This window comes from Lithobates pipiens, unplaced genomic scaffold (genome assembly GCF_037356315.1).
Source record: "Lithobates pipiens isolate NorthernLeopardFrog02 unplaced genomic scaffold, aLitPip1_a1.2 Scaffold_61, whole genome shotgun sequence".
NCBI lineage: Eukaryota > Metazoa > Chordata > Amphibia > Anura > Ranidae > Lithobates > Lithobates pipiens.
This window is the reverse complement of record NW_027507883.1, coordinates 1,965,240-1,991,727: the sequence shown is the minus strand read 5'-3', so window position 1 is coordinate 1,991,727 and position 26,488 is coordinate 1,965,240. Positions and strand designations below refer to the sequence as shown.

The 26,488-nt window shown below is 46.0% G+C and overlaps 8 pseudogenes; 6 read left to right on the top strand and 2 right to left on the bottom strand.

Annotated features, from left to right (window-relative positions):
• Positions 1-4,672: 4,672 nt before the first annotated feature.
• On the bottom strand, positions 4,673-4,791 carry LOC143958421 (5S ribosomal RNA; annotated as a pseudogene).
• A 312-nt stretch (positions 4,792-5,103) lies between these two features.
• Positions 5,104-5,222, bottom strand: LOC143958537 (5S ribosomal RNA; annotated as a pseudogene).
• A 7,958-nt stretch (positions 5,223-13,180) lies between these two features.
• On the top strand, positions 13,181-13,299 carry LOC143958719 (5S ribosomal RNA; annotated as a pseudogene).
• A 4,248-nt stretch (positions 13,300-17,547) lies between these two features.
• On the top strand, positions 17,548-17,666 carry LOC143958398 (5S ribosomal RNA; annotated as a pseudogene).
• A 312-nt stretch (positions 17,667-17,978) lies between these two features.
• On the top strand, positions 17,979-18,097 carry LOC143958552 (5S ribosomal RNA; annotated as a pseudogene).
• Positions 18,098-20,536: 2,439 nt separating this feature from the next.
• Positions 20,537-20,655, top strand: LOC143958828 (5S ribosomal RNA; annotated as a pseudogene).
• A 160-nt stretch (positions 20,656-20,815) lies between these two features.
• Positions 20,816-20,934, top strand: LOC143958341 (5S ribosomal RNA; annotated as a pseudogene).
• A 3,944-nt stretch (positions 20,935-24,878) lies between these two features.
• LOC143958762 (5S ribosomal RNA) lies at positions 24,879-24,997 on the top strand (annotated as a pseudogene).
• Positions 24,998-26,488: the final 1,491 nt, after the last annotated feature.

The window sequence follows — 26,488 nt, the reverse complement described above, 5'->3', positions numbered from 1 at the left end:
ACAAGGCGGTAATGCGTGGTAGATGCATTGCGCTTTCCTCGGCCTTGAAGCGGGATGTCGCGGCCACCAAGCTAAACACCGAGAAGGAACTTAGACAGTTAGAACAGAAACTGCAGGCCTCACCGACAGTGCCACTCCTTAGGAAAATTGTCAATTTGCGCATGGCGCTTGCGGACCTGGCGCTTCGCCGGGTTGAGAAAGCTCTGCTGAGGATCAAACAGACGTACTATGATAGGGGCAATAAGGCACACTCCCTCTTAGCTAGGAAGCTCAAAGACAAAACTCTTCTCTCCGCCCCGCACCAGATCAAAACTAAAACTAAAGCGGTTGTTTCCCACCCCAAAGACATAGTTGATACGTTTGCAGTCTTTTATGCGGAGCTCTATAATAGTCCTGACATCCCTAGTAACCCTGTGTCGGTGGAGATTTCGCAGCGTATACAGCAGTACCTGTCCGACAGCGCCATCCCCAATATTAGTGAATCGGACTTGCTCATTTTGAACATGCCCATCACGGAGGAAGAAGTGGAACGGACCATCAAATCCCTCCCCGCACATAAATCCCCGGGTCCGGACGGTCTGCCCTACGAATACTATAAGGCATTTTCCCCCCTCCTGACCCCGCACATGAGTAGCCTCTTTAACGCTTTTCTACAGAATACACCCGTCCCCTCGGATATGCAACGCTCCTTCCTTACCTTAATCCCCAAGCCAGATAAGGACCCCAGCCTTTGCGCGAATTATAGACCCATTGCGCTGTTGAACGCAGACCTGAAAATTTTTACTAAATTGTTATCTCTGCGCCTTAACAGGGTCCTACCCTCCCTGATCCACAAGGACCAAGTGGGTTTTGTCCCCCTCCGCCAAGCAGGGGATAACACCCGGAAGGTAATAGACCTGGTCGACGTGGCGAACAGGGAGGGAGTGTCGTCCTTACTCCTAAGTTTGGACGCAGAAAAGGCATTTGATAGATTGGGGTGGCCCTTCCTGTTCGCCACGCTGACCCACATAGGGATGGAGGGACCTTTTTTGCGGGCCATACAACATCTTTACTCCAACCCATCTTCTCAAGTGAAGACCCCCTTTGCCACCTCTTCGCCCTTTTCCATCTCCAACGGTACGTGTCAGGGATGCCCGCTGTCACCCTTGCTATTCGCCCTCTGTATCGAACCCCTGGCGGCGTCCATTAGGCGGAACCAAGCTATTAGAGGGGTTCTGGTGCGAGGCCAGGAATTTAAGATTTCGCTATTTGCGGACGACGTAATTCTTACCCTTACCCAACCCAGGATATCCCTGCCCAACCTGCATATGGAATTAGATCGTTACAGTGCACTATCGGGCTACAAACTTAACGCGTCGAAGTCAGAAGCCCTTCCAATTAACATCCCACCGCCGGAGGTGGACCATCTACGATCTAACTTTCCCTACCACTGGAAGTCCACTTCCCTTCGGTACCTGGGGGTAAACATCACCCCAACCTATACCTCCCTCTATCAGGCAAACTATCCATCCCTTTATGGAGATATTAGGCGTCTGCTTTTACAATGGCGGAAACACCAAATTTCTCTTCTTGGTAGGATAGCCTCTGTGAAAATGGCAATCCTCCCCGAAACTCCTCTATCTTTTTCAGACCCTCCCCATTCCCATACCCTCTTCCCACCAGAAAAAATTGCAAAGGGACCTACTTCGATTCACATGGAACTATAAAAGGCACAGAATACCTCGCTCGGTCATGACCGCCTCCCGATCGGATGGGGGGTTAGCGTTCCCGGATCTAGTCAGGTACTATCAGGCTGCCCAACTCCGCGCGGTCGCGTGGTCTCCAATCCAGGTACTAGCAAGGCCCAACCCTGTTTAGCTTCTGAGATCAGAGGAGATCGGGTGCTTTCAGGGTTATGTGCCCATAGGCAATCTCTTTGGGCATTCTCAACCCTCTTGACAAATGCCAAGATAGTCACCTTGAGATACAAGCAAAAAAAAACAGGTCAATGTCAACAACATAAAAAGAAGAATACGGCACCTGGTATTCCAACGCCATCTCCCATCCAGGTACTAACTAGGCCCAACCCTTCTTAGCCTCAGAGAAGAGAAGAGATAGGGCTCTTTCAGGGTGATGCTGCTGTAAGCGATCTCTTTGGGCACTCTCAACCCTCTTGACAAATGCCAAGATGGTCACCTTGGGAAACAAGCAAAAAAAAAAAACGAATCAACGCCAACAACATAAAAAGAAGCCTACAGGGCGTGACCGGAAGTCGACCCGGATGGCAGCCTAATCCTCTCGCTCTCCCTCCAGCCTCCGCTCTACTGCACCTACGGGGATAATCCAGCCCCATCCGATGGGGAAATCCAGGGCCACAAGGTCCTCCAGCTCCAGGGGACCTCCCGCTACCCCGTTGGGCACCGCCACGGACCTCCGGTCCTTCTTTTTAACGACGGAGGTCCCGACCGACAGACCTCCCAAAATGGCGCCGGCGGCCGCAACCGCACCGTCGCGGGCTCCTTCTCCAGCCCGCAGGGCCCATCCGAGCCACCAGCACGGACCGGGGGATCGAGGGACACCGCGGCAGACATCCCCGGCCCGGATGTTCCAATTAACATCCCACCGCCGGAGGTGGACCATCTACGATCTAACTTTCCCTACCACTGGAAGTCCACTTCCCTTCGGTACCTGGGGGTATACATCACCCCAACCTATACCTCCGTCTATCAGGCAAACTATCCATCCCTTTATGGAGATATTAGGCGTCTGCTTTTACAATGGCGGAAACACCAAATTTCTCTTCTTGGTAGGATAGCCTCTGTGAAAAAGGCAATCCTCCCCGAAACTCCTCTATCTTTTTCAGACCCTCCCCATTCCCATACCCTCTTCCCACCTGAAAAAATTGCAAAGGGACCTACTTCGATTCACGTGAAACTATAAAAGGCACAGAATACCTCGCTCGGTCATGACCGCCTCCCGATCGGATGGGGGGTTAGCGTTCCCGGATCTAGTCAGGTACTATCAGGCTGCCCAACTCCGCGCGGTCGCTTCTTGGTTTACCCAGAGGTCTCACAACCGCTGGTCGGAAATTGAATCCCGGTGGTTGGCCCCTATACACCCTAACAGTATGCTCTGGAGTGCGACGGCATTGGTTCCCCAGTCCCAACTGTTGGGCCCCATGTCCCATCTGCAGAGCCTATGGCGTAGGTCCTCCAAGGCGTTTGGCCTGACCTCGGATAAATCGCTCCTGACCTCTTTTATATCCAACCCTCAAGTGCCAGATAGCCTATCCCGCCAGATGCAACACCCTTGGTCCTCCCGGAACCTCTTCCATCTGAGATCTCTGGTGGACCCCAGATCTAGGAGACTACTGACTTACAATGAACTCCAATCTCGGTTTGACCTCCCCCGGCAGAGATTCTATAATTATTTACAAATCCGTCACTTTGCCCAGACCATCTCATCAGACCTCCGTTTCTCCCCACCTACCTCATTTGAAATAGTTGTTTCAGCAGGTACGGCACAGAGAGGGATGATCTCAGATATTTATAAAATACTTAACGCCTTTCCTATGGGTCTTAAAGGCAAACATGCATATATGCTTAAATGGGAGGAATCTCTGGGTGAAGTGTTCACGGAGGAGCAATGGCGGGTGATTTGATCACAGGCATCCAAGAGCTCCATGTGTACGCTCTACCAGGAGAATGCATACAAAATTTTATTCTTCTGGTACATGACCCCGGATGTCCTACACGCTATTTACCCTTCTACAACAGACCGGTGCTGGCACTGTGTGGAGCATAAGGGCACCCTCCTGCACATATACTGGCAATGCCCCTGTATAGTCCCCTTCTGGACAGAAGTCCGTACTCTCCTGGCCAGTGTCCTGGACCAACCCCTGGACTTGAACCCCAAGCACTTTTTATTGGGAGTCCCTTTCCCCAAACTGTCCAGATCCCTACAGAAACTATCCCGACATATCCTGACCGCAGCGCGGTGTCTTGTTGCACTTCATTGGAAAAGGACGCACCCCCCTACCCCGGATGCATTATACGCTCGAATTAGAGACGTGGAGCTTATGGAGAGGATGACCGCCAGGATACAGGACCGGCTGGAAGCGCATGACGTGGTTTAGAATCCCTGGACTCTTAAGGGCGATCGACCCTGACAGGCAAGCGGAATATTTCGGATGACTACCCACCTCTATTCCCTCCTTTTCCTCCTTGCCTTTCTTTCTACCCTTTTTGGTATCCCCCTGTTTTCGCCCCCTCTTCCCCCCTTCTTCTTTTTCTTTTTCCCTTTTTTCTCCTCTCTTATTTCTATCTTTCTTCCAAACCCCCCCAAGGGAGGGTGTTTGACTGGGTTAATTTGTAGTACAAGTATCTTACACTTTTAGTCGATACCTGTATCCTCGGAATGCCACTCTTCACTGGCTGTAGAGTTTTGAGGACTAGTTTATTATTGGTTGGACTTTATCCCTGACTTACATATGTTGCAGAACATACTGCCTGTGGATAGCTCTGCCTGGCCTGGTTTGTACCTACTCCAAGTGGCTATATTCTGTAGGCCGATAAGCTCTTATTGTATGTTCCCTTTTTTCTCCTTTGGCTCCGCCACTGCTGTATTGAAGTGAATGATATGTAATGTTTCATCTTATAATAATAAAAAAGTTATTTGAAAAAAAAATAAAAGAAGCCTACAATAACTGGTATTCCCAGGTGGTCTCCCATCCAGGTACTAACCAGGCCCGACTTTTCTTAGCCTCCAAGATCAGACGAGATTGGGTGCTTTCAGAGTGAAGTGGCCATAGGCAATCTCTTCAGGCACTCTCAACCCTCTTGACAACCACAAAGATGGTCACTTTGGGAAACAAGCGAAAAAAAAAACAGGTCAATGCCAACAACATAAAAAGAAGTCTATGACACCTGGGATTCCCAGGCGGTCTCCCATCCAGGTACTAACAAGGCCCGACTCTTCTTAGCCTCCAACATCAAACGAGATCGGGTGCTTTCAGGGTGATGTGCCCGTAGGCAATCTCTTCAGGCACTTTCAACCCTCTTGACAAACGCCAAGATGGGAAACAAGTGAAAAAAAAAACAGGTCAAGGCCAACAACATAAAAGGAAGCCTACAGCACCTAGTATTCCCAGGTGGTCTCCAATCCAGGTACTAGCAAGGCCCAACCCTGTTTAGCTTCTGAGATCAGAGGAGATCGGGCGCTTTCAGGGTTATGTGCCCATAGGCAATCTCTTTGGGCATTCTCAACCCTCTTGACAAATGCCAAGATAGTCACCTTGAGATACAAGCGAAAAAAAACAGGTCAATGTCAACAACATAAAAAGAAGAGTACGGCACCTGGTATGCAGAGAGAGAGGCTGGGTTACACAGAGAGGCTGGTGTATGCAGACTTGCTAGTGTATACAGACGGACTAGTGTATACAGAGAGGCTTGGGTATACAGAGAGCTAATGTATAAAGAGCAGCTAGTGTATACAAAAGACATCCAAGGGTATACAGAGAGACTCGTGTATGCAGAGGACCGGCTAGTTTATACAGAGAGGCTAATGTGTACAAAAGACAGGCTAGTTTATACAGATAGGCTAGATTATACAGAAGAACGTCCTGGGTATGCAGAGATGGAGGCTAGGGTATACAGATAGAGAGAGAGGCTGGGTTACACAGAGAGGCAGGAGTATGCAGACTTGCTAGTGTATACAGATGGACTAGTGTATACAGTAGACCGGCTAGTTTACACAGAGAGGCTAATGTGTACAAAAGACAGGCTAGTGTATACAGATAGGCTAGATTATACAGAAGAAGGTCCTGGTTTATGCAAGAGATGGAGGCTAGGGTATGCAGAGAGAGAGGCTTGGTTACACAGACTTGCTAGTGTATACAGACGGACTAGTGTATACAGAGGACCAGCTAGTTTATACAGAGAGGCTAATGTGTACAAAAGACAGGCTAGTGTATACACATAGGCTAGATTATAGAGAAGAACGTCCTGGGTATGCAGAGATGGAGGATAAAGTATACAGAGAGAGAAGTTGGGTTACAAAGAGAGGCTAGTGTATGCAGACTTGCTAGTGTATACCGGTGGACTAGTGTATACAGAGAGGCTTGGGTATACAGAGAGCTAATGTATAAAGAGATGCTAGTGTATACAAAAGACAACCAAGAGTAGACAGTGAGGCTCGTGTATACAGAAGACCGGCTACAGAGAGGCTAACTTGTACAAAAGACAGGCTAGTGTATACAGATAGGCTAGATTATACAGAGGAAGGACCTGGATATGCAGAGATGGAGGCTAGGGAATCCAGAGAGAGACTGTGTTACACAGAGAGGCTAGAGTATGCAGAAGACCGGCTATTTTTTTTACAGATAGGCTTGTGTATACAGAAGACAGTCTGGGGAATTCAGTGAGGCTAGTGTATGCAGAGAGGCTGGGACACCGAGACTATTGTAAAAAGAAGGCAGGCTAGTGTATATAGATTATGGGCACGTGTATACAGAAGACAGAGAGTGGAACTCTATATAGAGTGGCTGGTGTACACAGAGAGATTAATGTATACAGAAAAGCTAGCGTGTAAAGAAGACAGGACTTTATTTTTTGCTAATGCAACTACTTCTGAAACATGTAAAGTGCTTTTTTCATATTTTGGTGCTGTTAAAAAGTGTATAGCATAAGGATGAGAAAGGATAATAACTGGCAGAGGATGACATGGCAAATAGACAAACTGCATTAGAAATGTGAATATGAATTAGAGATGAAATGCCAATCCCCACGGCTACGTACAGCAAAGTGTGAGCTAAGCAGCTAAATATTCTGCAATAGCAGAGATTAAGTATTGCAGTCGAAATACAGGTCGAGTTTAAGTGGAAATACACAAAATATATAGCTTACCTTTACATTGTTCAATAGAGCGTTGCAAAGTAATACCAAGGCAGAATGTCGGAATAGCAATTAGATGAGATGATTGCTGTAATCATGAAATATCAGCGACGACGTGACAAGGTTTCTATCGTTTTGAGGATCCTTACGTGTCTTTAAGGATGAGAACGTATAATAACTGGCAAAGTATGACATGGCAAAGAGACAAACTGCATTAGAAATGTGAATGTGAATTAGAGATGAAATGTCAATCCCCATTGGTTACTTACAGGTTACCATTAATATAGTTAACACGGCTACGTACAGCAAAGTGTGAGCTAAGCAGCTAAATATTACTTAATATTGCAGGGATTAAGTATTGCAGTTGAAAAGAGATCGGAAGCATTGTTTGCAGTAGCTTCAAAATGACTGAGAAATCATTTCATTACTCTAAATGTAAAAGCACTGAGTGGACTGATATTAGATGAGTGATCGTTGTGGTACCAATTCAGTTTCCTATAGCAGAGAGATAACAGCTAAATGTGAGAAGAGCAATTAAACTGTTCACATCGGTAGCATTGTATTACTCTTAATATGTGCAGCGTGTAACGAAGCTATAAGATGGTTTTGTATTATCCTAAAATTAGCAGTATACGCAATAAAGGTGAGTAGGTAACCTGGATTTAGACATAGCAAACTCTATAATCTAATTTAGCAAAATTAGAAAGGATAATATTGAGACAGTATATACAGGTCGAGTTTAAGTAGAAATACACAAAATATCTAGCTTACCTTTACATTGTTCAATAGAGCGTTGCAAAGTAATACCAAGGCAGAATGTCGGAATAGCAATTAGATGATTGCTGTAATCATGAAATATCAGCAACGACTAGGTTTCTATCGGATGAGAAAGTATAATAACTGGCAAAGTATGACATGGCAAAGAGACAAATTGCATTAGAGATGTGAGACATGAAATGTCAATCCCCATTGGTTACTTACATGTAAACGCGGCTACATACAGCAAAGTGTGAGCTAAGCAGCTAAAGGGTATTTAAGAGTAAATTGACGTAGCTTGAAAATTCCAACGTGTAAATCGTTCCATTAATTTTGTTACGCACGAAGACGGCTTACACTGACTGTTTTCCGTTTCCACTGGTTATCGGCAAAATATATCAGTAACCATGAACATTAATAGTGATAGACAGCTTACATTAGGATGTATGCATGATGTGAATGTAAAATAGTTGCGTTATGTGTTATTAATGTAATCAATGTAATGTAATGTAATGTAATCAAACTGTATTGCTATGCTTTGCTACTGCAACCACTTCTCAATCAAGTAAACCGTCCCACTGCTTTTCTCACATTTTGCTGCTGTTAAAAAATGTGTTGCAAGTGTTGTATGTTACAAATGGTTATCAGTGTGACAGTTAATGTAGAGAAGAAGTAATATACAAAATAGAGTCAGAAAGAAAATCCTATTGCATGAAGGTAGCGAGAGAGGTAGCGAGTGTGTAAAAGGTTTTAAAAAGAGGGTGTTGTGTGACTTTTGCTTTAACGTAAAATTAGCTGTAGACATTATAACTTATTACAATGATTTAGAGATAGTAATCTCTATAAAATAATAATAATAAGTATAGCAAAACAAATTGCGAAAATATTGAGGCAGTATATATAGGTCGAGATATAGTGAATACACAAAAGGGATCAAGGGATAGTTGCAAAGGTACATTATTTAAGAGTAAATTGACGTAGCTTGCAAATTCCAACGTGTAAATCGTTCCATTAATTTTGTTACGCACGAAGACGGCTTACACTGACTGTTTTCCGTTTCCACTGGAAAGAGAATCCTATTGCATAGAGGTAGCGAGAGATGGTTGCATTACTCTTAATGCGTAAAGGTTTTAAAAAGATGGTTTTGTGTGAATTTTGCGTTAACGTAAAATTAGCTGTAGACATTATAACTATGGTTAGGTTTACAATGATTTAGAGATAGTAATCTCTATAATATAATAATAATATTTTCTCACATTTCAATGATTTAGAGATAGTAATCTCTATAATATAATAATAATATTTTCTCACTTTTCTCACATTTTGCTGCGGTAAAAAGAAATGTTTTGTCACCGTGTTTTAACTGTGACAGTTAAGGTGGAGAAAAAGAAGTAATACAGAAAATAGAGTCAAACAATGGAAACGTTTATTTGTCATGACAGCTGATACTGGTTGAGCAATAAAACAGTTTTATTAAGATGTAAGACTAGTTTTATTCTCTACATATAGGCTTTTCAGAGAGTTGTATAATATAGGCGACCAATAGGACATTTAAATGGCTTAATATTGTAGGGAGGAAGTATCGCTGTTCAAAGGTAAGAGATTGAAAGCTTAGCTTGAAAATGGCCGAGAAATAGTTGCGTTAGTCTAAATTTAAAGGATATGCCGGTACCAATGAGAAAGCTTATATTAGACTAGTTGATCTTTGCATTACACAATCCTATTATTATTATTATTATTATTATTATTAAGATCATAGTGCAGAGAGATACTCAGTTAATGTCAGAGATACTCGGTTAATGTCAGAAAAGTAATAAAACTGTTTACATCGTTAGCGAGCGATAGTTACATTACTCTTAGTATGTGCAGCATGTCTGGTAGCAAATGGATGGTTTGTGAACATTTTGCATTACCGTACAATTAGCGGTAGAACTCATCGAAGTGAATAGATTTAACCGGATTTTGAGTTAGTACTCTCTATTTCTAATAAGAAATAAAGAAAAATAAGTCAGGATGGTGTGTCAGGACTGTCACATACTCAATGTGACAGTTGATGTGGAGAATTACAAATATGCAAAATAGAGCAAAAGAGTACATGGTTTATTTATATGTATGATAGTTTTATTGCATGCTTGATGTGGATGATTAAAATCATGTAGTGATCTATATTTAGCATAAGAATGAAAAGGCATAACATGGCAATGAGACAAACTCCATTAGAGATGTGAGCTAGATGAAATGATGAAATGTCTCTGTATAGCCTGTATAGACAATCTGTCTTCTGTTATCACTTAGCCTACCCTCTAAATTCACTAGCCTCTCTATATACACCAGCATGTTTACATTAGCCGATCTTCTGCATACAATAGCCTGTCTTCGATATACACTAGCCTATGTTCTGAATACACTAGCCCGTCCTCTGTCTTCTGTATGCCCTAGCCTGTCTTCTGTATACATTAGTCTCTCTGTATAAACTAGCATCTCTGTATACCCCAAACTGTCTTCTGTAAAAACTTGTCTCTCTTTATAGCCTGTCTATCCTTTCTTCTGTACACACTAGCTTCTCTGTATACACTAACCAGGCTTCTATATACAATAGCTTCACTCTATGCACTAGCCTCTCTGTATAATCTAGCCTCTCTATATACCCTAGATAGTGTTCTGCATACACTAGCCTCTCCGTAGAAGCCAGCCTTTATTCTGTATTCACTAGCCTTTCTTCTGTATGCTGTAGTCTTCTTTATATACTAGCTTCTCTGTATTCCATTAGAGATGTGAGCTAGATGAAATGATGAAATGTCTCTGTATAGCCCAGATTGTCTTCTGTTATCACTTAGCCTACCCTCTAAATTCACTAGCCTCTCTATATACACCAGCATGTTTACACTAGCCGGTCTTCTGCATACAATAGCCGGTCTTCGATATACACTAGCCTATGTTCTGAATACACTAGCCTGTCTTCTGTCTTCTGTATGCCCTAGCCTGTCTTCTGTATACATTAGTCTCTCTGTATAATCTAGCATCTCTGTATACCCCAAACTGTCTTCTGTAAAAACTTGTCTCTCTTTATAGCCTGTCTAGCCTTTCTTCTGTACACACTAGCTTCTCTGTATACACTAACCAGGCTTCTATATACAATAGCTTCACTCTATGCACTAGCCTCTCTGTATAATCTAGCCTCTCTATATACTCTAGATAGTGTTCTGCATCTCCGTAGTGGTAGCCTCTCCGTAGAAGCCAGCATTTATTCTGTATTCACTAGCCTTTCTTCTGTATGCTGTAGTCTTCTATATATACCAGCTTCTCTGTACACCCTTGCATCTCTGTAATACACTAAACCCTCTGTATACCACAGCCTGTCTTCTGTATACAGTAGACTGTAAAAACTAGCTAGAATACACCAGCCTGTCTTCTGTACCCACTAGAATCGCTGTATACACTACCCAGTCTTCTGTATACACTGTCAGCTTGGATGTATACCCAAGCCTGTCTTCTGTATACACTAGTCTCTCTATATGCACTGTCCTATCTGTATACACTCGACTCTCTCTATACACTAACCTCTCTATATACACTAACATCTTTGTATATACTAGCTTCTCTTTAAACTAGCCTCTCTGTGTACCCCAGCCTCATTGTTTACTCTAGCATCTCTGTATACTCAAGCCTATCTGCATACACGAGTCTGTATTCTGTATTCACTAGCCTTTCTTCTGTCTTCTATATATACTAGCTTCTCTGTACACCCTTGCATCTCTGTAAACACTGTCTGAACTAGCCAGTATTATGTATACACTCACCGACTGTATACACTAGACTCTCTGAATACACTAAACCCTCAGTATACCACAGCCTGTCTTCTGTATACACTAGACTGTAAAAACTAGCTAGAATACACCAGCCTGTCTTCTTTACCCACTAGACTCTCTGTATGCACTACCCAGTCTTCTGTATACACTGTCAGCTTTGATGTATACCCAAGCCTGTCTTCTGTATACACTAGTTTCTCTATATGCACTGTCCTTTTTGTATACTCTCGACCCTCTCTATACATTAACCTCTCTATATACACTAACATCTTTGTATATACTAGCCTCTCTTTAAATTAGCCTCTCTGTGTACCCCAGCCTCACTGTTTACTCTAGCATCTCTGTATACTCAAGCCTATCTACATACACGAGTCTTCTGTATTCTGTATTCACTAGCCTTTCTTCTGTATGCTGTAGTCTTCTATATATACCAGCTTCTCTGTACGCCCTTGCATCTCTGTAAACACTGTGCAAACTAGCCAGTCTTATGTATACACTCGCCGACTGTATACACTAGACTCTCTGAATACACTAAACTCTCTGTATGCCACAGCCTGTCTTCTGTATACACTAGACTGTAAAAACTAGCTAGAATACACTAGCCTGTCTTCTGTACCCACTAGACTCTCTGTATACACTACCCAGTCTTCTTTATAGAATGTCAGCTTTGATGTATACCCCTTCTGTATACACTAGCTTCTCTATATGTACTGTCCTTTCTGTATACACTCGACTCTCTCTATACACTAACCTCTCTATATACACTAACATCTTTGTATTTGTCTTTAAACTAGCCTCTCTGTGTACCCCAGCCTCACTGTTTACTCTAGCATCTCTGTATACTCAAGCCTATCTACATACACGAGTCTTTATTCTGTATTCACTAGCCTTTCTTCTGTATGCTGTAGTCTTCTATATATACCAGCTTCTCTGTACACCCTAGCACTGTAACAGTGCTAGGTTCCTGTATTACAGAAACAGAACACCAGCAATAAGGTATATACTGTGCAGGGGGCACACAACACCCACTCTAACTTCTGCACTGCAGATGCATGTATTGCAGAAATTGAACACCAGTAATAAAGGGTAGCTTCAGGTGTGTACTGTGCAGGAGGCACATAACACCCACTGTAACAGTGCTAGGTTCTCAAGCAGTAAAGACACTGTCCCTGCCTATCGTCCTCTTTCCCTGACCACCGCAACACCCTATACAAGGCCGCCACGCTGGCGGCCCTATATAGTGTGAGGTGTGTACTAAACTCCCCTGAGCTATAATTGGCCACAGGAATCCTGTCTGTGGTGAATTGTGGCTCTCCTCACAGAGGATGTCAAATCTGTTCTTATTATATAGAACCTATTATGCTCCTCGTAAACTTTTTCAGTTTTGCCGAACGGCCGGACGCAAGTTGCCCCCGGTGCGGGAACATGGGGGGAGACATGATGCACATGTTTTGGAGATGCCCGAAGTTGATCCGCTACTGGACAGAGGTGACAGGAACCATTGATCGGGTGTTTGGAACCTCCACCAGGATGGAGGCGAAGTATTGTCTCCTGGGATTAGTTGAAGGAGTTGGAAACCCGGGAAGTAGCCAGATGGCAGTTCTGAGATGCCTATTTCAGGCAAGGAAACTGATTGCCCAACCCTGCTTAGCCTCCAATGTTGGCAATGACTTGGTTTTTTTCGCTTGTTTCCCAAGATGACCATGTTGGCGTTTGTCAAGATGGTTGAGAGTGCCCAAAGAGATTGCCTATGGCCCCATCACCTTGAAAGTGCCTGATCTTGTCTGATCTCGGAGGCTAAGCATTGTCGGGCCTGATTAGTAACTGGATGGGAGACCAACTGGGAATACCAGGTGCCGTAGGATTCTTTTTATGTTGTTGGCGTTGACATGGTTTTTTTTTCTCGCTTGTTTCCCAAGGTGATCATCTTGGCATTTGTCAAGAGGGCTGAGAGAGCCCAAAGAAATCTCCTACGGCCACATCCCCCTGAAAGCGCCCGATCTCATCTGATCTCAGAGGCTAAGCAGGGTCCGGCCTGGATAGTACCTAATTAAAGGTGCCGTAGGAATCTTTTCATATTGTTGGCTTTGACCTGTTTTTCTTTCGCTTGTTTCCCAAGGTGACCATTTTAGCATCAGTCAAGAGTTTTGAGTATGTCCCAAAGTGATAGCCTGAGGTCACATCACCGTGAAAGCGCCCGATCTCAGAGGCTAAGCAGGGTCTGGGTCAGATGGGAGACCACCAGGGTCTATGTTGTTGGCGTTGACCTGTTTTTTTTCACTTGTTTCCCAAGATAACCATCTTGGTATTTGTCAAGAGGGTTGAGAGTGTCTAAATAGAACACCTATGGCCACATCACCCTGAAAGCGCACAATCTCATCTGATCTCAGAGGCCTAGCAGTGTACGGCCTGGTTAATACCTGTATGGGAGACCATCTGTGAATACCAGGTGCCGTAGGCTTCTTTTTATGTTGTTTGCGTTTACCTGTTTATTTTCACTTGTTTCCCAAGGTGACTATTTTGCCGTTTAACAAGAGGGTTGAGAGTGCCCAAAGAGATCACCTACAGCCCCATCACCCTGAAAGCGCCCAATCTCATCTGATCTCAGAGGCTAAACAGTGTCGGGCCTGGTTAATACCTGGATGGGAGACCGCCTGGAAATACCAGGTGCCATAGGCTTCTTTTTATGTTGTTGGCTTTGAACTGTTTTTTTCGCTTGTTTCTCAAGGCGACCATCTTGGCGTTTGTCAAGAGGGTTGGGCGTGTCTTGAAGAGAACGCTTACGGCCACATCACCCTGAAAGCACCCGATCTCGTCTGATTTCAGAGGCTTAGCAGCGTCAGGCCTGGTTTGTACCTGGATGGGAAGACCAGGTGACATAGAAGGATCTGGCCTGGTTAGTGTCTTGATTGGGAGATCGCCTGGGAATACCGGATGCCGTATGATTCTTTTTATGTTGTTGGCTTTGACCTGTTTTTTTTCCCTTGTTTCCCAAGGTGACCATCTTGGCATTTGTCAAGAGGGTTGAGAGTGCACAAAGAAATTGCCTACGGGCACAACACCCTGAAAGCGCCCAATCTTGTTTGGTCTCAGAGGCTAAGCAGGGCTGGGCCTGGTTTGTACCTGGATGGGAGACCACCTGGGTTTTCCAGATGCCGCAGGCTTCTTTTTATGTTGTTGGCGTTGACTTGTTTTTTTTGTTTGTTTCCCAAGGTGACCATCTTGGCGTTTGTCAAGAGGGTTGAGCGTGCATTTGATCTCAGAGGCTAAGCAGGGTTGGGACATGGTTAGTACCTGGATGGGAGACCGCCTGGGATTTCTCGATGCCATAGGCTTTAGTTTTAAGTTGTTGGCATTGACTTATTTTTTTTATTTTTATTATTCTTTTATTTAATAGAACAACATAAATATAACAGTCAACCATACAGCATGACCCAGGGTCAAAATTACATGCTAACAAAAAATAGGCAGCCAAATAACTCTGGGTTCTCAGAGGGGAGTCCTACAGTTTCATGCAGAAAATAGAGAAACCCCACCTCCGACATGTAGTACAGTATAACTAGTGCAGCTCCGTTCGGACAAATGTAATCATGGAGAACCCTGGGGTTCTTCTGGGTCCCGAAGGCTAGTAAGGAGACAAGGCATAGTCAAAAGGGAGGACGGGGGAAGAAGAGAGTGCAAAGACGGAGAGAGAGGAGGTGGGGGGATGGCGGCGGGGAAAAAAAGAAAAATAAAGACAAAAAGGGAGGGGGGGAATGCCACCCAGGGCAGACATGGCCTACGTAGGTAAACGTTAGATGTTCAGTCGTTTTCTGGGACAGAGGCACTGCTCACCTCCCGAATGTAGTCTCGAGTACCAGTAAAATACCTCCATGTTGTGAAGGGTGGTGGTCAATTCTTCCATCCGGAGAATATGATTGACTTTGGAATACCACAGCACCTTGGATGGGGGCTGAGGCTGCCTCCACAGTGCGGGAATGCAGTCCCGGGCGGCATTCAGGAGTTGCATCGTGAGGGTTTTTTGGTATTTTAGAACAGGCTGTTTGGTCAAGTGTAGAAGGCACGCTGCTGGGAACCCAAAAGTTCCTGAAGGCCGGGCATGCCCAGAAAAGGTGTCCCATGGTCCCCGTATCTGAATTTCACCTCCAACAAACATCCGGGATCGATCTATCCATTTTATTCAGAAGGTATGGGACTCTATACCAGCGTGAGACTATCTTGTATCCTGATTCTTGATATTGGTTTGCGATGGAAGCTTTATGTACTAAGGTCAGGATCTTCCCTATCTGTTGTGGGGTAAATGTGATGCCTAAGTCCCTCTCCCATTTGTGGATAAATGGTGGGGGTCGACTCCTCCTCCTGACTACTCAATAGGTTGTACAGGAGGGAGAGGGTGTGTCGCACAGGTTCCCTTTTGTGACAGATGGATTCATAGGGTGTCAGGTCTCTAGGAGTGTAGGGGGCCCTTTGTATGGCCAGAAGAAAGTGACGAAATTGATAAGCACTAAACAAGTCAAGCGGAGGGTCAGAAAGCTCGGCGACAGTTTGCGTGGTCGGGAGCCCTCCCGAGGGCCACACCTCTCCCAGACGCTGTTTCCCCACCACTGTCAACTGTCGCAGTTTCTTGTTGGTAAATCCCAGTGGGAAGTCTGGATTACCTATAACCGGAGTCATTGGTGATGGCAGGGGAGCAATGTGTGTGCAGCGGAACAACCTCCGCACAACAGCCAACGTAGCTCCCACTACGGGGTGACCTCTGAGGTCTTTTGGTAGGGAGGACAGGAGCCACGGGGAGGTCAATAGGGGAATGGATCCATCCTCAATCTCCATCTCCACCCACTGCTTGTGTGGGCCATTACAATGCCAATCAACGACTCTCGCTAGCAGAGTCACTCTGTAGTATTGTCTGAGATCTGGGAGACCCAGACCCCCCTTGTCCTTTGGTCTGGCAAGCAATTGCAAACGGGCTCTGGGCGGTTTGCGCGCCCAAATAAAGTCCCGGAGCAGCACCTGCAGTTGTCTGAAAAAAATTGGGGGTAACCGGATCGGTAATGTCTGGAACATGTATAAGATCCGCGTATTTTGAATGCATTACAGCGCCCGAACCAGGTCAGTGTTAAAGCATGCCAGTTTCCCAAATCAGATTTCAGTCTATTCAGGAGAGGGACAAAATTAAGCGGGTACAATTGCACTAAATCCACTGCGATGTCAACGCCCAGGTAACGTATAGATTTTTCAGCCCAGTAGAATGGAAAAGCGGAGCGGAGCCTCTTGGCCTCACCATCCGGGACCGATATATTCAATATAGCTGACTTGGCGCAATTAATTTTATAGTTTGATAGGCTGCCGTATCGCTGTAGAGACGCAAGTATATTGGGAAGCAAAATGTGTGGATTGGAGATGGAAAAAATTAGATTGTCAGCGTACGCCGCAATTTTGTGGTGTGCCGAGGGTTTGGATATGCCAGTAATATTCGGGTCATTCCGAAGGTGACACATAAGTGGTTCCAGTGTCAGAATAAAAATTAGGGGAGACAGAGGGCACCCCTGCCTCGTCCCATTAGTGATGGGGAAAGAGTCCGAGCACCACTCGTTCACCCGTACCGCTGCCGACGGCGTGGAATAAAGCGACATTACCCAGCTCATCATTTTGGAGCCAAGACCTATATGTTCCAGGGTGGCCTGCATAAAGTGCCAGGCCACCCTGTCAAAGGCCTTTTCCGCGTTCATTGACAACATAAGCAAGGGCCTTCCCTGTACATGCGCCGCATGGATTAAATTGAGGACTCGGGCCTTATTGTCTCTAGCTTCCGACTTATTTTTTATTTTTTTGCTTGTTTCCCAAGGTGACCATCTTGGCGTTTGTCAAGAGGGTTGAAAGTGCCTGAAGAGATTGCCTACGGGCACATCACCCTGAAAGCACCCGATCTCGTTTGATGTTGGAGGCTAAGAAGAGTCAGGCCTTGTTAGTACCTGGATGGGAGACTGCCTGGGAATACCAGGTGTCATAGACTTCTTTTTATGTTATTGGCGTTGACCTGTTTTTTTTCCGCTTGTTTCCCAAAGTGACCATCTTGGTGTTTGTCAAGAGGGTTGAGAGTGCCTGAAGAGATTGCCTATGGCCACATCACTCTGAAAGCACCCAATCTCGTCTGATCGTGGAGGCTAAGAAGAGTCGGGCCTGGTTAGTACCTGGATGGGAGACCACCTGGGAATACCAGTTATTGTAGGCTTCTTTTTATGTTGTTGGCGTTAATTTGTTTTTTTTTTTTTGCTTGTTTCCCAAGGTGACCATCTTGGCATTTGTCAAGAGGGTTGAGAGTGCCCAAAGAGATCGCTTACAGCGGCATCACCCTGAAAGAGCCCTATCTCTTCTCTTCTCTGAGGCTAAGAAGGGTTGGGCCTAGTTAGTACCTGGATGGGAGATGGAATACCAGGTGCCGTATTATTTTTATGTTGTTGACATTGACCTGTTTTTTTTCGCTTGTATCTCAAGGTGACTATCTTGGCATTTGTCAAGAGGGTTGAGAATGCCCAAAGAGATTGCCTATGGGCACATAACCCTGAAAGCACCCGATCTCCTCTGATCTCAGATGCTAAACAGTGTCGGGCCTGGTTAGTACCTGGATGGGAGACCGCCTGGGAATACAAGGTGCCATAGGCTTCTTTTTTTTATTTATTTTTTTATTTAGTAGTATGCGACATACAATGCAAAGGCAACTTCACAGAATGTGTTATACAAATAGTTACAAACAAACGATCATATTGCATGGACATCAGAGCCAATGGTAAGAAGTCTGAGGAGAATAGCACGTGTACAGCTTTGCGGTCATATCAAGATGAGATTAAAGCTCCATCTCGTTGGGATCCTCTACCACTTAAAATATTATTGATACTAGCCCTGCTACCCTCGAAGAGTTTAGATATCCATAGATAGGGGAAGAGTATTGTGTAGTAGTCAAATGGGGTCGGAACATACCATTTTCTTTTGCCTTTTTTGAGTTAAGAAGGGAAATAGTAGAACTGAAAGGAGGGAGAAGGGGAAAGAGAAGATTGGGGAAGGAAATGGCAGAAAAGGAAAAGAAGGTGTCGTGGGTAGAGTGGATAGGGTGGGGTCCCCTCCCAGGGAGCAAGAGATGCCCTCGGCTCACCAGCTCATCAGCTGTCCAACGTTTGGAACAGCGATCTCCAACGATCACCATGAGCTTACTATGTCTCGCGGAGGTATTCTTCCGAAAAGCGAAACTGGGTCCAGTAGAACCATCTGTTCCCATGCTCCTCCATTTTATCCTTCATTGTGGCAGTCAGGTCTTCCATTCGTTCAATATCATTTACCCTTGCGAACCACTGGGTCACCATTGGAGCAGATTGCTCTTTCCACTGACTTGGGATGCAGGCCCTAGCTGCATTGAGGAGATGTTAAAGTAAGGACTTATGATAACGCTTTCTCGACATAGGAGTTAGATTGAGAAGAACTGCTGCGGGATCATTGGCTAAGGAAATGTCTGTGAACTTGTGGATGAGTCTCAGGACAGGCTGCCAGAATGTTTGTAATTTAGGGCATTCCCAGAAAATGTGGAGAATGGTGCCAGCCTGTTGCCCACAGCGACAGCAGCGGTCAGATTGACCGGGGAATATTTTGGCCAACACCACCGGTGTATGATACCAGCGTGTGATCAGCTTATATGAGATCTCCTGATATTTACTGCAGAGTGACGACTTATGGGCGAAAAAGAGTATTCTGTCCTTCTGTGGTTTGGAGAATGTAGTTTGTAAGTCCCTTTTCCATTTAGCTAGGAAGGGTGGATCCGTGGAGGATTGTGCGTCTGTCAGGATTTGGTAGGACCTAGAGAGGGAACCACGAATTGGGCAAAGTTCCTCGAAGGGGTGGAATTGTCTAGAGAAGAACGAATGGTTAGGTAGTGATCCGATGAAATGGATTAGCTGTCTAGCTCTCCAGCTATCCAATGCAACAGGTACTTGCTCTAGCAGTATGGTCCCAATGGGAATCAAGCCCGTGGGTCCAAGAAATAGGGCTGCTCTCAAAAGCCCTTTCGGGGCTTGCCTGGTAAAGGCCTGGTCAGACAGGCCCGGAGGGAATCTAGGATGTCCAATAATTGGGGTCATAGTAGAAGGGAAGTTAGTCAGGTGGGAAAGGTGAAAAAAACTATCCATCTCGGCGAGCGAGGGGCCAATTAACGGGTGAGTAGTCACACAGGGCTCCAATGGCCTCCCCGCCCAAGGCAGACCAGCCAGTGGAACCCGCGCCATCTCCTGCTCTAGCTTGACCCATAGCTTCAGTTCCCCATGCCGGTGTCTTATCACATATGGTCCCCCATCGGATAGTGTCCGCTGTGTACTGCGCATGCGCAGTACACAGCAACACAGATTCCGAAAATTGCCGAGCATGAACGGCGCCTGCGCACTGAGTCCAGGTTCTATCCCCACTATCCAAGTGGACATAGAGTAAGAATATAAAAGAGCCCGAAGCGTGGCGAGCGAAGCTCGCCTGCGAGGGGCCCTCTAATATTCACAACCCTATGTCCGCTTGGATGGTGGAGCTACCACCTCCACTCACCGCGCAGGCGCCGTTCAGATTCTGAGATTTTCCGAAGCTTCGTCTGCTCCGTACTGCGCATGCGCAGTACGGCGCAGACACTATATCATGGCCGGACAGTATATGGCAGAACACCGGCACCAATCAACCACCGGTGTCATGTGCGTCGCTGTGTAATATAGAGCAGGGTCCGGGAAGCCAATACCTCCCCGCAATTTCGGTCGCAATAGCATTGCCCTACCAATACGCATATGTTTTCCGCACCAGAGGAACTTGATAAAGATTGAGCGAATTGCATGAAAGAAAGTCTGGGGTATTTTGATAGGTAAGGCTTGTAGTAGATACAGAAGTCGTGGCATCGCGTTCATCTTCAACACATTACAGCGTCCGAACCATGACAGAGCTAGTGGGTCCCATCTTTTAGGGTCCGCTGTAAGCCCATAGGCTTCTTTTTATGTTGTTGGCTTTGACCTGTTTTTTTTGCTTATTTCTCAAGGCGACCATCTTGGCGTTTGTCAAGAGGGTTGGGCGTGTCTTGAAGAGAACGCTTATGGCCACATCACCCTGAAAGCACCCGATCTCATCTGATTTCAGAGGCTAAGCAGCATCAGGCCTGGTTAGTACCTGGATGGGATACTGCCTGGGAAGACCAGGTGCCATAGAAGGATCTGGTCTGGTTAGTGTCTTGATTGAGAGATCGCCTGGGAATACTGGATGCCGTAGGCTTCTTTTTATGTTGTTGGCTTTGACCTGTTTTTTTTAGCTTGTTTCCCAAGGTGACCATCTTGGCCTTTGTCAAGAGGCTTCAGAGTGCCCAAAGAGAGTGCCTACGGCCAAATCACCCTGAAAGAGCCCAATCTCATCTGATCTCGGAGGCTAAGCAGCGATGGGCCTGGTTAGTACCTGGATGGGAGACAGCTTGGGAATACCAGGTGCCGTAGGCTTCTCATTATGTTGTCGGCGTTGACCTGTTTTATTTTCCCTTGTTTCCCAAGGTGACCATCTTGGCATGTGTCAAGAGGGTTGAGAGTGTACAAAGAAATTGCCTATGAGCACAACACCCTGAAAGCGCCCAATCTTGTTTGGTCTCAGAGGCTAAGCAGGGTTGGGCCTGGTTTGTACCTGGATGGGAGACCGCCTGGGTTTTCCATTTTTATGTTGTTGGTGTTGACCTGTTTTTTTCGCTTGTTTCCCAAAGTGATCATCTTGGCATTTGTCAAGAGGGTTGAGAGTGCCTAAAGAGATCGCTTACAGCCGCATCACCCTGAAAGCACCCTATCTCTTCTGATCTCAGAGGCTAAGAAGGGTTGGGCCTAGTTAGTACTTGAATGGTAGACGGCCTTGGAATACCAGGTGCCGTATTCTTCTTTTTATGTTGTTGGCGTTGACCTGTTTTTTTTCGCTTGTTTTCCAGGGTGACTATCTTGGCATTTTTCAAGAGGGATGAGAGTGCCCAAAGAGATTGCCTATGGGCACATCACCCTGAAAGCGCCCAATCTCCGCTGATCTCAGAGGCTAGAAAGGGTCGCGCCTTGTTAATACCTGGATGGGAGACCGCCTGGAAATACTAGGTGCGGTAGGCTTCTTTTTATGTTGTTGGCGTTGACTTGTTTTTTTTGTTTGTTTCCCAAGGTGACCATCTTGGCGTTTGTCAAGAGGGTTGAGCGTGCCTGAAAAAATCTACTATGGCTGCATCACCCTGAAAGAGCCAAATCTCATTTGATCTCAGAGGCTAAGCAGGGTTGGGACCTGGTTAGTACCTGGATGGGAGACCGCCTGGGATTTCTCGATGCCATAGGCTTTTTTTTTAAGTTGTTTGCATTGACTTATTTTTGTTTTTGTTTTATTCTTTTATTAAGTATAAGTAGAACAACGTAAATATAACAGTCAACCATACAGCATGACCCAGGCTCACAATTACATGGTAACAAAAAATAGGCAGCCAAATAACTCTGGGTTCTCAGAGGGGAGTCCTAGAGTTTCATGTAGAAAAGAGAGAAACCCCACCTCGGACATGTAGTACAGTATAACTAATGCAGCTCCATTCGGACAAATGTAATCATGGAGAACAACTGGGACCACAGCGAGCCAGCTTATCGTGACCTATGTGAACCAGAGTAAAATATGAGCCGGTCGTGTCCAGAACCCTGGGGTTCTTCTGGGTCCCAAAGGCTGGTAAGGAGACATGGCATAGTCAAAAGGGAGGACGGGGAAAGAAGAGAGTGCAAAGACGGAGAGAGAGGAGGGGGGGGGGGGGGGTGGCGGCGGGGAAAATAAAGACAAAAAGGGAGGGGGGGGGGAATGCCACCCAGGGCAGACATGGCCTACGTAGGTAAACGTTAGATGTTCAGTCTTTTTCTGGGACAGGGGCGCTGCTCACCTCCCGAATGTAGTCTCAAGTACCAGTAAAATACCTCCAGGGCCTCCATGTAACACTAAATGCCTCTTCAGTGTTGTGAAGGGTGGCGGGCAATTCTTCCATCCGGAGAATATGATTGACTTTGGAATACCACAGCACCTTGGATGGGGGCTGAGGCTGCCTCCACAGTGTGGGAATTCAGGAGTTGCATCGTGAGGGTTTTTTTGTATTTTCGAACAGGCTGTTAGGTCAAGTGTAGAAGGCACGCTGCTGGGTTGTCTGCGATATCTACATTTCTGAGAGTTTTTATCGTCCCGGTCACCTCCACCCAAAAGTTCCTCAAGGCCGGGCATGCCCAGAAAATGTGTCCCATGGTCCCCGTATCTGAATTGCACCTCCAACAAACATCCGGGATCGATCTATTCATTTTATTCAGAAGGTATGGGACTCTATACCAGCGTGAGACTATCTTGTATCCTGATTCTGGATATTGGTTTGCGATGGAAGCTTTATGTACTAATGTCAGGATCTTCCCTATCTGTTGTGGGGTAAATGTGATGCCAAAGTCCCTCTCCCATTTGTGGATAAATGGTGGGGTCGACTCCTCCTCCTGACTACTTAATAGGTTGTACAGGAGGGAGAGGGTGTGTCGCACAGGTTCCTTTTTGTGACAGATGGATTCATAGGGCGTCAGGTCTCTAGGAGTGTAGGGGGCCCTTTGTATGGCCAGAAGAAAGTGACGAAGTTGATAAGCACTAAACAAGTCAAGCGGAGGGTCAGAAAGCTCGGCGACAGTTTGCGTGGTCGGGAGCCCTCCCGAGGGCCACACCTCTCCCAGACGCTGTTTCCCCACCACTGTCAACTGTCGCAGTTTCTTGTTGGTAAATCCAGGTGGGAAGTCTGGATTACCTATAACCGGAGTCATTGGTGACGGCAGGGGAGCAATGTGTGTGCAGTGGAACAACCTCCGCACAACAGCCAACGTAGCTCCCACTACGGGGTGACCTCTGAGGTCTTTTGGTAGGGAGGACAGGAGCCACGGGGAGGTCAATAGGGGAATGGATCCATCCTCAATCTCCATCTCCACCCACTGCTTGTGTGGGCCATTACAATGCCAATCAACGACTCTCGATAGCAGAGTCGCTCTGTAGTATTGTCACAGATCTGGGAGACCCAGACCCCCCTTGTCCTTTGGTCTGGCAAGCAATTGCAAACGGGCTCTGGGCAGTTTGCGCGCCCAAATAAAGTCCCGGAGCAGCACCTGCAGTTGTCTGAAAAAAATTGGGGGTAACCGGATCGGTAATGTCTGGAACAAGTATAAGATCCGCGGGAGGGCCGTCATTTTGAATGCATTACAGCGCCCGAACCAGGTCAGTGTTAAAGCATGCCAGTTTCCCAAATCAGATTTCAGTCTATTCAGGAGAGGGACAAAATTAAGCGGGTACAATTGCACCAAATCCGCTGCGATGTCAACGCCCAGGTAACGTATAGATTTTTCAGCTCAGTAGAATGGAAAAGCGGAGCGTAGCCTCTTGGCCTCACCATCCGGGACCGATATATTCAATACAGTCGACGGTGCAATTGATTTTATAGTTTGATAGGCTGCCGTATCGCCGGAGAGCCGCGAGTATATTGGGAAGCGAAATGTGTGGATTGGAGACGAAAAAAATTAGATCGTCAGCGTACGCCGCAATTTTGTGGTGTGCCGAGGGTTTGGATATGCCAGTAATATTCGGGTCATTCCGAACGTGACACATAAGTGGTTCCAGTGTCAGAATAAAAATTAGGGGAGACAGAGGGCACCCCTGCCTCGTCACATTAGTGATGGGGAAAGAGTCCGAGCACCACTCGTTCACCCGTACCGCTGCCGACGGCGTGGAGTAAAGCGACATTACCCAGCTCATCATGTTGGGGCCAAGACCTATATGTTCCAGGGTAGCCTGCATAAAGTGCCAGGCCACCCTGTCAAAGGCCTTCTCCGTGTCTTTTTATGTTGTTGGCGTTGATTCATTTTTTTTTTTTTCGCTTGTTTCCCAAGGTGACCATCTTGGCATTTGTCAAGAGGGTTGAGAGTGCCCAAAGAGTTCGCTTACAGCAGCATCACCCTGAAAGAGCCCTATCTCTTCTCATCTCTGAGGCTAAGAAGGGTTGGGCCTAGTTAGTCCCTGGATGGGAGATGGCTTTGGAATACCAGGTGCCGTAGTCTTCTTTTTATGTTGTTGACATTGACCTGTTTTTTTTTTTTTTGCTTGTTTCCCAAGGTGACTATCTTGGCATTTGTCAAGAGGGTTGAGAGTGCCTGAAGAGCTCGCCTATGGCCACATAACCCTGAAAGGACCAGATCTCGTCTGATCACAGAGACTAAACAGGGTCAGGCCTTGTTAATACCTGGATGGGAGACCATCTGGGAATACTAGGTGCTGAAGGCTTCTTTTTATGTTGTTGGCGTTGACTTGTTTTTTTTTTGTTTGTTTACCAAGGTGACCATCTTGGTGTTTGTCAAGAGGGTTGAGAGTGCCTGAAGAGCTCGCCTATGGCCACATAACCCTGAAAGCACCAGATCTTGTCTGATCTCAGAGACTAAACAGGGTCGGGCCTTGTTAATACCTGGATGGGAGACCACCTGGGAATACTAGGTGCTGTAGACTTCTTCTCATGTTGTTGGCGTTGACTTGATTTTCTTGTTTGTTTCCCAAGGTAACCATATTGGCGTTAGTCAAGGTTGAGAGTGCCTGAAGAAATCTCCTACGGCCACACCACCCTGAAAGAGCCCAATCTCATCTGATCTCAGAGGCTAAGCAGGGTTGGGACCAGTTTAGTTCCTGGATGGGAGACTGCCTGGGATTTCCAGATGCCGTAGGCTTCTTTTTATGTTGTTGCCGTTGACCTATTTTTTTCCGCTTGTTTCCAAGGTGACCATCTTGGTGTTTGTCAAGAGAGTTGAGAGTGCCTGAAGATATTGGCTACGGCCACATCACCCTGAATCTGTTCCATCTTGTCTGATCTTGGAGGCTAAGCAGGGTCGGGCCTGGTTAATGCCTGGATGGGAGACCGCCTGGGAATACCAGGTGTCGTAGGCTTCTTTTTTTTTTCAAATATAATATTTTCTCCAAATAGGGGAAGACGTTCCCCCGAGTACATAATGCAACAGAGAAATACAGAGCAAAAAGCAGCTGAACAATACTTGATACAGGTATATTCGCAACTGTGAGTCTGCCTTCCATCAATCACAATGATTCGAGGCACGGATAAAGTACTGTACCAAGATCCAGGGTCACACAAACCCCAGGTCCCTCCGGCATAATCCATCCAGAGGGGGGTGTGGGGCCGTCATTCCCAATTTTCCACTTTTTCCAAAAGAGAGAGGGGGTGGAGGGGGTGAGAGATAGGGGAGGAAGGCAGAAAAGAGAAGGGTTGAAAGATCAGGAAAGGAGAAGAGGGGACGAGACACGATGGCAGCCACTGTCCAAGGGGCCAGTCAAGGAAAGCTCAGAGCACTAAGGCGATAGCAGGCGACATCCTTCCAGCGAGAATATAAAGGTATTCCAGATGTCTCAGGTTTGTTTAAAAAATTCTTTTTTACCTTGTGATGTGAGGATCAAGTCCTCCATTTTTTTTAATGTCCTCTATTTTCCTAAGCCAGTGAGTATTGAAAGGGGGGGAACATTTTTTCCAATAGAGAGGGATGCAGGATTTCGCCGCATTTATCACATGCCGTAAAATTGATTTTTTTGTACTTCTTAATGGGAATCTGTGAATGGTGCAAGAGAAAGAATGCAGCCTCTTCCTGGATGGAGAAGTCTGTGAATTTTTGTGTTATGCATCGGATCTCTGTCCAGAAGTCCACCAAGCTGGGGCAGGACCAAAAAATGTGCAGCAACGTGCCCTCTTCTTCTCCACACCTCCAGCATATGTTCGAGGAAGAGGGGAAACATTTCTGCAGCTTTGATGGTGTCAAATACCACCTGGTGAGAAGTTTAAAATTCGTCTCCTGTATCTTCGTGCACAGCGACATTTTGAGAGCCAAAGTGATAATGCGTTGTCTCTGTGCTGGGGAAAATGAGCAATTAAGGTCCTTTTCCCAGTTGGACAGACAGGTTAAGTGTGGGTAATCTGTTTGAGAGAGAATGTGGGCCAAA